The sequence below is a fragment of the Macaca fascicularis genome, chromosome 1, assembly GCF_037993035.2.
Source record: "Macaca fascicularis isolate 582-1 chromosome 1, T2T-MFA8v1.1".
In the NCBI taxonomy this organism is placed as follows: Eukaryota; Metazoa; Chordata; class Mammalia; order Primates; family Cercopithecidae; genus Macaca; species Macaca fascicularis.
Genome location: NC_088375.1, coordinates 17,934,435 through 17,949,012, shown reverse-complemented (window position 1 = coordinate 17,949,012; position 14,578 = coordinate 17,934,435). Strand labels below are relative to the sequence as shown.

Here is a 14,578-nt window from a genome sequence, read left to right as displayed (position 1 = left end):
GACCCTCCAGGAGAGTGAGGAGAATCTCCCAAACTGAAGAGGTCTGAGCAAAGAGTCAGAGGGAGGGAGGGACCTTTGTTTCATGGTAGCCTCCTCATCAGCCTCTAGTCCCAGGCAAAGCTGGCGGCTGGGTTTACTAAAACCAGGAACTCATGGTTCTTGGGAAGAGCAATCTTAATAAAAGGAAAATGTGCAAAAGAAAAAAAATTAAATAACCCAATCCAAGCATACAAGATTAATATTCTGTCAGAGCAAGAACACTTTGTTTTGGATTTCTTCTTTCCTCTCCCACCTCCCACCTCTGGAACATACTGTCTGCTCAAGTACCCAAGAGAAGAGTTAGATCGATCAGGGCACAGGACGGGGAAGAATGAAAAAAGACAAAAGGGAAGGAAGTCACCACTGAAGAAAAAAAGAAAAAAAGAAAAATTTAAAAAGGTGCAAATTGATTACATTAGTCCTCCTTTGTCTACCCCGGGCTCCTGGGTTAAAGATATGTGTGCAGCCAAAATATAGTGTAAGAAAGAAAAACTCAACAAGTCCCCTTCTTAAGGTCTTCTCTACACTGTTTATTCTAGTTAGCCATTTGTCTAACCTTTTTTCAAGGTTTTTAGCTTCCTTGCGATGGGTTAGAAGATGTTCCTTTAGCTCAGAGAAGTTTGTTATTACTGACATTCTGAAGCCTACTTCTGTCGACTCCTCAACATGATTCTCTGTCCAGCTTTTTACCGTTGCCGGCAAGGAGCTGCAATCCTTTGGAGGAGAAGAGGCACTCTGGTTTTTAGAATGTTCAGCTTTTCGCCAGCAGTAACATTTGAAATAGCCCAGCAAGCTTCCTTCCGGATTGACTCCTTGGGACTCCTCAGCAAGTGGAGAAGGTAAGGTGGCGCTGAACAGTTAAGAATGACCTGGATCTGGATGTCATCCCCAGTGACGATGTCACCCATGACTCTCAGAGCAGGAGAAGCCATTTTGTAATCATTGTGCATCAGCAGCTCTACCAATCTCTGGAAGACTGCAGAGTCTATGACTGCCTGGATCTTCTCATTGGGGCCATCAGACAGGTAAGAAAGGGCCCAGAAAGCTTTGCCAGCACGTCCGAGTCGCTGCTGAAGAGTAGGCGAGACAGCGCAGGCAAACAAGGAGAGACCTTTGCAACCTCTGGGGGTGGGCTCTTCCCTTGGCAGAGATTTGACAGGGTCCAGACTGCATTCCGTGTCATCGTCAGTCGTGTGGACTCGGTAAGGAATATTAACAAAGGATTAAGGATGGAACAGTTCAAGACGTAATCTTGGCAAACAGAGCTATCTCCAGCTATGTTTCCCAGTGTCCAGACTGCCTGTTCCTGAACATCCATGAAGTCTGAATTAAGCAGCTCTGTAAAAATGTGGACAACCCCAGCTTCAATGACAATTTTGGTCTACTGAGAGGTTCCAAGAGGCAATATTTGTTAGAGCCCAGGCAGCTTCAAAATGTAATGTACAATTCTCATTTCTCTTCAGAAACTCCACAAACCGATCCACCACTCTTGGAGTGTTGATAACTTCATCTGTTGGAGGACTAGGCTCTTTGGAGAGCAGTTTCCAGAATTTCTGTGTGGTTGCTAACTGCAGGTCAGAATCACCAGGAAAGAGCATCTCCACCATCTCTCTTGTGATCACACTCTCCCTAGTAGTAGAGCTCACCTAGGAGTCCATGAGAAGACTATCCAACATGGCAACTTCTTCGTTAATCAGCTCCACATTTCTCCGTTTAAAAATTCTTGCACGTGTTTTGCTTCGTTACTTCAGGGTTAAAGCATTGTTCTTAGAGCTCTTCATTTGATAATTGCCTTTCCCTGGGCTTGCCCTGGTCTCCATCGCGGCTGCGCTGGCTCACACTTGGCGGCAGAAGTGGTGGCAGCTTCAGCGCCAGCTTCTGCAGACAATATGGCGGATCTGCAAACAGGTTTGTTGTTGTTGTTGTTGTTGTTGTTGTTGTTGTTGTTGTTGTTGTTTTTAAGACGTAGTCTCGCTCTGTCGCCCAAGCTGGAGTGCAGTGGCGCGATCTCTGCAGCCAGATTTTTTAAAATTTTAACCAATCATATGAGTTGTAAGTAGTATCCCGTAAGGTTGTTTTCTTTTAGTTTTTGAGACAGTCTTGCTGTGTCGCCCAGGCTAGAGTGCAGTGGAGCAGTCTTGGCTCACTGCAACCTCCGCCTCCCAGGTTCAAACAATTCTCGTGCCTCAGCCTCCCGAGTACCTGGGATTACAGGCGTGCACAATCACGCCTGGCTAATTTTTGTATTTTTCATGGAGAGGGGGTTTCACCGTTTGGTCAGGCTGGTCTCGAACTCCTGACCTCAGGGGATCCGCGTGCCTTGGCCTTCCAAAGTGCTGGGATTACAGGCGTGAGCCACCGCGCGCGGCCCCCATGAGGTTTTAATTTGCATTCCCCTGATAACTAATGATGCTGAGCATCTTGTTATGTACTTTTATTTTGCCGTCTGTGTATCTTCCTTGGTGAAAGGTCTAGGCAAATCTTTGGCCCAGTCTTATTGGAATGTTCTAAATACAAGTCCTCTGTCAGCTATGCATTTTGTAAAGATTTTCTCCCAGTCTGTGGTTTGTCTTTTCATTTTCTTAACAGTGTTTTTGAAGAGCAGAAGTTTTTAACTTTGATAAAGCCCAGTTTATCAGCATTTTAAAATGGTTTGTTCTCTTTTTGCGATATGTAAAAATCTGTGCCTAACTGAAGGTCACAACGTTTTTCTTCTAATAGTTTTATCATAGTTACTCCTATACTTAAGATATATGAGCAATTTAAAGTTAATTTATTGTGTATGATGCAAGGTTATGGTAAGAGTTTATTTTTGCATATGATATCCCATTGTTTTAGAGCCAGTTGGTGAAAGAGTATCCTTATTCCAATGAATTGCATTTGCGTCTTTGTAAAACAGTAATTGACTACATATGTGGGAGTCTATTCTATTCCTTTCATCTGTGTATTTATTTTTTAAATCATACTCTTTGTCTTAGTTACTGGAGTTTTATAGCAAGTCTTGAAATTATGTAGTGCAAGTCTTTCAACTTTGTTCTTTCACAAAATTGTTTTGGCTATTCTAGGTACTTTGCATTTCCATATAAATTTTAGTATCAGTTTGTCAACGTCTATGAAAAAACCTTCAGGGATTTTGATTGAGATTTTGCAGAATCTCTAGATTAATTGCGGATAATTGATATTTTAACAATGTTGAGTTCTCTAATCCATGAACACAGTATATCTGCCATTTATTTAGGTCTTCTTTAATTTGTTGGGAATGTTTTATAGACTTTAGTGTAAATTCTTGCACATGTTTTGCTAACATTTCCCCTAAATATTTAATTTGTTGATGGTTATATGACATTTACATTGTTATGTCCATTACTCATTGTGAGCATATAGAAATATAATTAATTTTTGTATCTTGACCTTTCCAACATTGCTATGCCCACTTTCAGTAATAACTTATTTCAATATTATTTCAAAATATTTCAATAATTATCTATGTTGATCATGTTATATACAAAAAAGTGTTACTTTTTCTTTCCAATCTGTATGGCTTTGATTTCTTTTTCAGGACTTATTATACTGGTGGAGACCACAAGTAAAATACTGAACAGAAGTGGTGAAAGGTATTCCTTGCCTTGTTCTTGAGCTGAAGGGGAACGTATTCAGGCTTTTCACCATTAAGGATGCTGTTAGCTGTAGGTTTCCCACAGGTGTTCTTTATCAGACTGGCGATGTTCCCTGCTAGTCTTGGTTTTGCTGAGAGTCTTTCATTATAAGTGAATCTTAAATTTTGTCCACACTATTTCTTCATCTATTCAGATGAACATAGGCTTTTTTAAAAGAGTATCAACATGGTAAATTCTATTAATTAGTTTTTGAATGTTGAAATAGACTTGCATTTTTGGGAAAACCTCCGCTTGATCATGAAGTACCATCCCTTTTGTATATTAAAGGATTTGCGCTGTTAAAATGCTGTTGAGGATTTTTACTGCTGTGTTCATGACAGGTGTTGGTCTGAGGTTTCTTTTCTTATAAAGTCTTTGTCTTGTTTTGGCACCAAGGTAGTGCTGGTCTCATGAAATGAGTTGGAAAGTGTTGCTTCCTCTTATATTTTTTTAAAAAGTATATATAAAATTTGTATTATTTCTTAAGCTTTTGTTAGAATTCACCAGTGAAGCCATCTGGGACTGAAGTGTTCTTTGTGGGAAGGTTTTTGTTTGTTTGTTTGTTTGAGATGGAGTTTCGCTCTTGCCACCCAGGCTGGAGTGCAATGGCACAATCTTGGCTCACTGCAACCTCTACCTCCTGGGTTCAAATGATTCTCCTGCCTCAGCCTCCTGAGTAGCTGGGATTACGGGCACCCAACACCACGCCTGGCTAATTTTTTGTATTTTTAGTAGAGACGGGCGTTTCGCCATGTTGGCCAGGCTGGTCTCGAACTCCTGACCTCATGATCCTCCTGCCTCAGCCTCCCAAAGTACTGGGATTACAGGCATGAGTCACCGTGCCCAGCCAGGAGGTTTTTAATTATGACTTTATTATAATTTAATAGACAAGGATGAACCAGGTTATCTATTTCTTCTTGAGTTAGCTTTAGTAATATGTGTGTTTTAGGGAATTTACACATTTGGCATAAAACTATTCAGTATATCCTCTATTTTTTAATAACTAGAGAGCTATAGCAATGGCCCCTTTTTAATGCCTGATATTGGTAATTTGTGTCTTCTCCCTTTTGCTGATTAGTCTTGCATGTTATCAATTTTATTGACATTCTTAAAGAACAAACTTTTGAATTTATATATTTTCTCTGTTATTTTTCTGTTTTTATTTCACTGATATCTGCTGTCATATTCATTATTGTCAGTCTTCTGCTTACTTTTATTATAATTTGCCCTTTTATTTTTAGTTGCTTAAGGTGGAAACTTAGGTCATTGATTTAAGATGTTTCTTCTTTTCTGATAAAGGCATTAAGTGCTGTTAAATTTCCCTCTCATCACTGCTTTCTTTCTTAGTGACATCCCACAGTTTTGATATGTTGTATTTTTATTTCCATTCAGCTCAAAAGAATTACTAATTTTCCTTTGGATTTTTCTCTGACCCATGGCTTTTTAAGAAGTTCATCATTTAGTTTCCAAGTGTTTGGGATTTTTCCAGTTTTCTTTCTGTTATTGATTTCTAAATTAATCTTATTATGATCAGAAAAGATATTTGTATGACTGAATCCTTTTAAATTTATTGAGATTTGTTTTGTGGCCCCGAATATAAATTATTTTGGTAAATGTTTTGTGTGTACTTGAAAAGATTGTGTATTCTGCTATGTTAGAGGGAGTGTTCTATAAATATCAATCAGATCAAGATGGTTAATAGTGTTTCTCAAATTTTCTATTTCCTCACTAATTTTTTGTTTATTTGTTTTATATATTACAAGGTAATGTTGAAGTTTCCAGCTATATTTGTGGAGTTATCTACTTCTTTCTCAATTCTTTCCATTTTTTGTTTATGTACCTTGAAATTATGTTAATACAATCTGCCTAAACATAGGATTGTAATGTTTTCTTGAATTATCCTTTGCTAATAATATTATTCTTCTTTATTTCTGGTGATATTTCTAGCTCTAAATGTACTTTGTTTGATATGAATATAGTCCCTTTAGTTTTCTTTTGATTAGTAGTTACATAGTATATCTTTGTACACACTTTTCACCTATTTTTGTGTCTTTATATTTAAAGCAGATTTCTTGCTTTTTAAATAAAATGTAATCTGACAATTTTTACCTTTTAGTTGAAGTGATTACAACATTGACACTTAATGTAATTGTGCTTGTGACTGGGGTTAAATCTACCATCTTACTATTTGTTTTTCATTTGTCTCTTGTGCTCTATGATTCCCTTTTCCCCCCTTTTCTGTCTTCTTTTGAATTGGGGATGTTTTAATGATTCCATTTTATCTACATTATTGACTTAGTTATTCCACTTTATTTTTGGTGCTTGCCCTAGGGTTTACAGTGCTTACCTCTAAGTTACCACAGCCTGTCCAGCTCTGTCTCCTTTCCTCCTGCAACTTCAATTTACGTGTATGTTACATCATTTGACTTTGTCCCCAGCTCTGAGGTCCGTACTGCCTTCTTCTAACCTCTTTGGTAAGTTGGACCACTTGTTCACATGAAGGTGGAGTGGATGAGAACAAGAGGAGCAGAGTTGAGCCATAGCAGCATCAGGATTTGAGTCTCTTTGGGATGGGCAGAAATTCAGAGGGTGGGTTGCTGAGAGCAGAAGTTCAGCCAGATTAACCAAGCACAGGTCCGAAGGGCTTGAGTCTTGAGTCCAGCTATTAGCTCAGAGTCATAAATAGGCAAGAGTGGGCACTTTGGAAACTCAAGAAGGAGCTGGGTACCATATCTAAGATGATGAGGGTAAAGTACAGAAATGACTTGTAGCAGATGGCCATAGGCAGAGGTGACATTGAGCATCCCAGCATCCCGTGAGTTCTTAAAAACTCTAGAAAGGCATTTGGACTTTCATAAGATGTGAAATCACCAACCTGAATCCAAAATATTTAGATTTCAGGGAGTAAGTATACCCCAGATAATATCTGTTACATGTTTTAAATTGCTGTCTCCTCCACTTGATGTGGGTGTTCTGTGAAGATAGGAACCATATTTACCTTCTTCACTAACAGTACCTGACACTTAGCAGGCATGCAGACATTTTCAAATGAATGATAATATGACAACAGAAGGCATGGATTAAATTTTCTTTCTCACCAATTAATGGCCCAGCACACTTGAGTAGTTATTTAATCTTTTCCATCTCTTACATTCTCATTTATAAAGTTAGAATATCATAATCCCACTTTACAAGTCTGTTGTGATGATTAAATAATGAAAGATACAAATCAAGCATGGATCTCATCCCACAAACTTAGGGTTACAAGAAATGTAACTTTATTATTGTCTCTACAGGTGAATTTAGCTTCTATTTCAGTCACCATTCTGCTAGATGATGGAAATTTATTAGCAGTCAATTAAGTGTCTGGGTGATTTCCAGGCAAACCCTCAGCCCTCCCTCTTCACCTTCTTGAGTAAACCTCAGCTCTGGAGTGTTTTCTGTTGTGAGAGCATGTGTCTGTGTAGGTGGACTAAGTGTCTAAGTTCCTATCACTGTCACTGTCATCCTCACACACACTGACTTCTGCTGAGAGCTGTTTTTCAGTCTGGCTTCTGTTCATATGACTCTTATAGACTCTGGTTAAAAGGCTGCTATAGGTTTGCCAATTTTCTGGGTTAGGTCTGAGACACAGAAGAAAACATTCAGGTGCTTCTGGTGCACTTGTGGGGAGTACAGGGACCCAGCTGAGCTGCCCTGGCCTGCCTGTCTAAACACAGTGTACAGCCACTTCAGGTCCTCCATGAAGCTTGTAGTTTTTCAAGACTTGACTCTCTACTTTCTCTCTGGTTCTACTATGACAATAAGAAATTATTTTTAAAAATCGAAACTATTTTGATTAATATTATCCAGTTACATTATATAAATTATGTGCAAGTACTACAGGTTATAATGTCTTTTATCTGGCATTCTTTCACTAAAAGCTTTAAAATCAATGTTCTTAACCCTTAATCTATAGATAGCATAAATATTTAAATGTATCTCTTTGTTTCCTTTGCTTTTTTTTTTAAAAAAAGAAAGCTTGCTCTCTATTTTTTGCAAGTTCATTACTTCCATTTTTTTTGCCTCTAGCCATGATCTTTGCTTTAAACGTTAAGCTCATTTAGAGCAGAGATTGTATTTTTTCTAAATATTGCAGCAGTTCCCTGATAGATGGTTCTGATAGCTCTTCCATCTTCTCTTCTCACTCACAAAAGACAGGCAGCTCGCTCTCTCCACTATTCTCAAATACAGCCTGACATTCCAGCCAAAACAGTCTGACTGTAGTTCACCTATTCACAAATGTCTGTCGAGAATCAGCCATTCAAGGTCACCATGTCCTGTATTGTGGAGCCAAGGGGCAGAAAATTTAAAAAGCAACAACACCTAATGTTTGTTGAGCACTATACATTGACTTTTCTGAATGTTTTACGTGCATTATTTCATTGGGTAGTCCCAGCTCTTTGAGGTATGTACCTTTATTATCTCAGTTTTACAGATGAGAAATTCAAATGGCTGAGAGGCTAAGCATCTTGCCAAAGTTTTCTCAGCTAGTAAGCAGTAGAGCCAGTATTCTAACCTATGTGGTCTGGCTTCCAAGCCAACACTCTCAACCACCATGCAGAACTCAGGAGGTCTGTCAAGTTTCTACCAAACCTAAGGGCTCCTCATGTAGAAATCAGTCAAATATGGTTGCTGTTAGGAAACTGTAGTCGTTGCACTTGAATAGTAATTTCCATCTTATAAGTAATACTGCAGGCTAGTGAACTGGATGATGACATGGTTCTCAGTAGATTATAGCATGTTGCCATGTGAAAGGTGCCCTGCTTTGTGGTATGAGCATTTTTTCCCTGGTGGTAGAGCCTTACAGAGCAAATGGCTGAGTAAGGCTATCGGAGTTTGAAAGCACTCTTCAGGCACTATTCCACAACTTGTGCTCTGATCTCTCTTATACTCACCAAGTAACAAGTAACTTGTTATCCCCAGTATAGCACTCTACAGTTTACAAACCTCGAGAGTTTGCTCTTTGTCTTAATATGAGAGGCCGTTGGAGTTATACACACCATCAAGTGCAATCTAACATTGATTTCCTGTTCAAGAGAATATTGAGTGGTGAGAACAAAGGCATCATGGAGCCATGGCTGTCGCTGTGGTCAGGGAGAGGAAGCAGGAGCCCAAGGAAGGGAAGCAAATGGCTCATTAGAGTGGGTGGTTAGGATGAGAGCAAAGGGAGAAGTAGAGCTTAATGGACTGAAATGGTCAAGCTATAAGGAGAAAATAGCATCCAAGAATGACAAGGGCAAAACCAACAAAGAGTCAAGGTCAGAATTCAATAAAGAGAAGCTGGGGAGAAGAAATATTTCAATATCCCAACAGAGGTGACTAAAGTGTCCGACTAAATAAGCGTGTCCCCCTAATTGTTTGAATAGGCCAATGGGTCAACCAATCTTATCCTTCCGAACTACCCCCTCATCTCCCAGCTAGTTTTGGAATAGAGAGGATGGAAGGGTGGGAGGGTGGGGGGAAGAAAGAGAGAAAGAAAGGGAGAAAAATAAGGAAAGGAAATTATATTTTTCCTAAGGGTAGAAGGGAGTTTTATTCATGAATGCAGCCAAGTCTCAGAAACATGCACGGTTGTGAGATCTCAGGAGGGCTCTTCTCTTCTTTTTCTGCTTTTCTGCTTTATTCTTCACTCTCTGTCTCTTTTTTTTTTCTCTTTTCTTTTTCGGGACAACAACAGTTCCTTAACATCTGTGTTAGAGGCCCGTGCAGATTCTTTCTCTGGTTTCCAATTCTACATTTCAGGAAGAAAAGATTCTGACTGGCTCAGCCTAGTCAGTTGCCCACCCATGAACTAAACAATTGTGCCTAGATTTGCAATCAAGTTGTATTAGCATGGCTGGTAGAAACCTACCATGCGGGTCAGGGTTCTTTCTTCTTCATCATCTCCCAGGCCAACCCACATTGCTGTAAGGATTAAATTAAATAACGGGCCCAGGCACAGTGGCTCACACCTATGATCCCAGCACTTTAGGAGGTCGAGGTGGTAGGATTGCTTGAGGCCAGGAGTTCAAGACCAGCCTGAGCAATGTAGTAAGACCCCATCTCTGCAAAACATGTTTAAAAGAAAGAAAAATTGGCTGTGTATGCTGGCATGCACCTGTAGTCCTAGCTACTCTGGAGGCTGAGACAGGAAGATCCTTTGAGCCCAACAGTTCAAGACTGCAGTGAGCCATAATCACAACACTGCACTCCGGCCTGGGTGATGAAGCGAGACCTTGTCTGAAACAAATAAATAAAATAAAATATGTGAAGGGGTGCCGTGAAAGTGTACAGCACTACTGCAATTCTTATAGCTGAAATATGTAACCAGAGGGAAGTGCCAAAAATTGCTTTTGTGGTAATAGTATTAGTTTTCATGCATTACAGAGATACCCTGGGTATATAAAGAATCCTCTAAATTGAAATCAATTTTCTTCATCTGGGATTTGATTCTAAACTCTTTTGCTTGCAAAAGATGCAGTGAGGCAAAAGCAGACTTTCTAAGACCAGATCACCTGATCTGTACAGAAGATGAGTCTCAGAATTGGAAGGGGGTGGTCATCATTTGGTATTCAGAAATTAAAACAAGGTTGTTAAGCACCAATCAAGGATGTTTGAAGGGAAAAGTGGCTAGATTTTAAGATTACTCAATAGAAAGTGTTTTCTGGAAAAGAAGCCAATTACACACCCTGGGGAGAGTGCTTTATGTTGTTAGTGATAATTGTTCCTCATTAACTTTGCTGCAAAGACATTTTGGTACACTATGCATAGATGTGGATATGGTCACTTTCTTTGAGTTAAATGCAAACTACTTTAGACCAGATGGCTTCTGGTCTGTAGATTTCTATTGAATTTCCTGAATTCCCCTAAACTGTTAAAAACAAACCCAAAAAACGAAAAGAAAAAATATCACAAGCTTTCATTTAAAAATTTGTTTTAGAGATTCTCATACTTGAGATTACAGCATCTGATTTTAGCTGACAAAGCTTTAAATTCCATTCTACTCCATGCTTGAAATTTGAAGGTTCTGAAAGGAATGCAGATGATTTACTTCTAACTTGCTGTGTTAGCTAGAGTAAATTATTTAACTGCTTTGTGCTTTTTTTTGGAGAAGAGGTTACATTAGTCTGCCTCTTGAGTGTTTCTGGGACACTTAAGTGTAAAAACCATCCTGCAGTACATTATCAAAAGTAACTCATGGCAGAATCTGTTTTTCTCTGCCTTGATAGCAGTAGATTGTGGAGTTTTAATTACTAATGTACTTTCCATGAGTCCCAGTGATGATAAGATGCACCATCAAAGTAACAGAGTAACAGTAGGGAGAGCAGAAGTATGTATCAATTGTAGTATACGTTTTAATTTCAGCAACATTAAAATGTAAACATATATACATATTAAAATTGAGGAAATGTGGTGATGCCTAATTCCCAGAGATGTTCTGAAAATTAAATAAGGTTCTCATTCCACACTGTTAAGTGGTACAATGCAAATATTATTACTTGCCTCACCCACCCCACAGTCCAGCCTTTAATAATATACTAGTGACTTGGAAAAAAAAGGGATATGTCATTCAATTTGGGGATCAAATTTTTCATGAGAGTCATTTTTTAAAGGGGGGATATGTTATTCTTTTCTTTTTTTTTAAAACAGGGTTTCACTCTGTCACCCAGGCTGGAGTGCAGTAGCACAATCTTGGCTCACTGCAACCTCTGCCCCCTGGGATTCAAGCAATTATTGTGCCTCAGCCTCCCAAGTAGCTGGGAGCATGTGCCACCATACCTGGCTAATTTTTCTATTTTTAGTAGAGACAGGGTTTCACCTTGTTGGCCAAGCTGGTCTTGAGCTCCTGACCTCAAGTGATCCACCCCTGCCTCAGCCTTCCAAAGTGCTGGGATTACAGGCATGAGCCACCACATCTGGCCAAGGGATATGTCATTATCAACAATAGCTAATACACAAAGACTGTAGAACCAGAAGGAATCCTTTTTTTTTTTTTTTTTTTTTAAGACAGAGTCTTGCTCTGTTGCCCAGGCTGGAGTGCAGTGGCACCATCTCAGCTCACTGCAACCTCTGCCTCCCAGGTTCAAGCAGTTCTCCTACCTCAACCTCCCGAGTAGCTGGTCAGTAGCTCAAACTCCTGACCTTGTGATACAGCCTCCTCGGCCTCCCAAAATGCTGGGATTACAGGTGTGAGCCACCGCGCCTGGCCCCAGAAGGAAATTTAAAGTTCAATGAATTTTATCCCCAAAGTTTATAATAGGGAGAGACAGGTTCAGAGAAATAAAATGACTTCTCTATATGCATATAGTTCATGGCACAGTTGAGACAGAAAGAAGACTTTTTATGGATAACATTGACTATTGTAAGTAATTGTGATTATATACAGTGAAGCATTGAAGCTAGCTTTGTAACTTCAGTTCAAACAAAGGAGTGATAGGATGCTAATCCCCCACATGCACAATGTTTTAGCAAAAGTACAGTGCAAGGATAAGCTGAATATGTTGTAGAATTAAGGCAGTAGGAATTGAGAGTGTGAAAGCTGTCAGAATCAAAATGGAGTCACTAATGTTAAAACAAAACAAAACAAAACTCTGACAAATAGAGCCATGAAGGGAGAATTTTCATGCATAAATGCCTCATAACAAAAACGACCACAAAAGACTCCAAAACCCACAACCTTGCACAGAGGCCATCGCAACCCTACACCAAAAACTACTTCTATCAGGACATCTGCCCAGCAACTGCCTGTCCAGCCTTGAACTAGCATCACCCTTGTTATTGATATGTGTAGCCAAGAGTAATTATTTCAAAACAATTATGCAATCTTCTTCATTTTTCCCTTAAAAACCTCTGTCTTCTGTTACCTCCCTGAATACACACAGAATTTACTATGGCAAGCATCTTTCCATTGCGGTACCTTTTTCTCAAATAAACCTCTCTTCTTTTAGAGAGCCTGTGTCTTTGTTATTTAGGTGACAAGAGTGCATGAGAAATGCATAGATGTAGAATTCTGATGTACTAGATCACCTCCTACCCCTGGAAAACAAAGCTACACTCAGCCTGAGTGGAGGAGTACTTGAACTTTAAGTCCTTCTGTACAGAAAAGGAGTTACACACCCCTCCAGGAGGCCACCCCTACCCCCGAGCAGTTTGTTTTGGTCCAAAAATGACAAAGCAGACTGGACCTCAGCCCTGTGACTACTGGTCTGGGGCAGACCTGTTCACAGTAGAACCATAAGAGGGTGTGACTTCCCTTGTGGTCACCAGGAGGCTGGGCTGAGCCGGCGTAAGTGATGGCACTTGCTAGGGTCACAGAATGCATCTTTAAGTGCATTCAATTACAGACCTACCCATACACTGCATTTCTGACATGACCCTGTAGATTCCACAGCCCATTTCTGGAAGGCTTATCTGAGAGTTGCAGGCAGGATCCAGCTCATTGTGGCTTTATCCAGGCAAGGCAGATGAGGAGAGGTTGTTACCATCTCCCATCTCTGGCTACTGATGCCTGGTTAAATCGTTGTTCCAAGCCCCCCAGCTGAGGGGAAGTAGAGTCAGGTCTCTTAATGCTGTGCGATGCTCTATCTGGCCTTAGCTTGGCCTGCTCTTCAACTTTGACACAAAATGGAAGCAAGCTGCAGAGCCAGACGGAAGGTTCATACGATTTTAAAACAGAGCCTGGCGTGGTGGCACAGGCCTGTAGTCCCAGCTACTTGGGAGGCTGAGGTAGGAGGATCGCTTGAGCCCAGGAGTTCGAGGTTGTAGTGACCTATGATCGTGCCACCGCACTCCAGCCTGGGTGACCCAGTGAGACCCAACCGCCGCCCCCACAACAAAAACAGAAAGTGGGAAACGCCGTCCGTATTTACAACTAGCTCGTTTAGTTCCCAGACATGAGTATTATGACAATATTCATTTGGCAGTTCAGGATCCGAGCGAAGGAAAGCCTAAGCGAGCTGCTGAGCGGGGCCAGTGGTCCCGGGGCGTCCTGACTTCCAAGGTTCTGGGCCTTCGTGCTGCCGCCAGGAGCTCGTCGCCACGCCCTGCCCCAGTGGTCCCCCTGCAGGGGTTCCTGTCCCCCAGGCACCGAGCCCCAAGCCTCGGCGCAGGCTGCAGCTTCCCTCTGCCTGACCCCGCCAGCTTGCGCCTCCTCACCCGGGAACTAGTAGAAGCCTGGGCCCGCGCCTGGCGCTGCAACTCCAGTCTTTAGTCTTTGTTCGGAGCACGGGAGAGGCATGGAGAACCTTGGAACTGGGGGAGGCATGACTTCAATATTCGTATCGTTGTTAAATAAACGATTTTCTAATTTGTATCTGTTTCATGCCAGCGTGAAACTTCTGTAGGCAGAGCTGGCTGCGCTGCCAGCCCTTCCTTCTGCTTGTCCCCACCCACCTCTGCCTCTCCCACCCAGCCTTCCCTCGGCAGCAGCGGGGAAGAACAGCCGAGCAGACCCAACAGCCGGGGCAGCGGGTGGGAGGCTGTTCCCGCAGCTCGTGGCTGGCATTGGAGAATGTGGAGATTTTCCCATTCATAAAAGGAACGTCCCCGCTCGCCGCCTTGCCGCTCGCGGTCTTGCTGTCCGCCGCACACCGCCACATCCACAGCGGGGTAGGGCTGGGTCTGGGGGCGTTCGGTTCCCAGGGCCTTACCCGGGCGTACTCTCGCCTTTCTCAGGAAGCCCCATTTTGTGAGCGGCACCGCGTGTCCTCGCTCAGTCCGTGCACACCGTTGACCTGGAACGCGGATGAGCACCCTTGGTTGAAACGAAGAGACAAAATGGCTTGTGGTTCAATTCATAAATAAAACCTCACTCTTGGACTTCAGGCTGCCCGACATTTTGTGACTTGCATTTTTTTGCTTTA

The 14,578-nt window shown here is 41.4% G+C and overlaps 1 pseudogene; it reads right to left on the bottom strand.

The window, feature by feature from the left end:
- Positions 1 to 706: 706 nt before the first annotated feature.
- LOC135968494 (importin subunit alpha-7 pseudogene) lies at positions 707 to 1,942 on the bottom strand (annotated as a pseudogene).
- Positions 1,943 to 14,578: the final 12,636 nt, after the last annotated feature.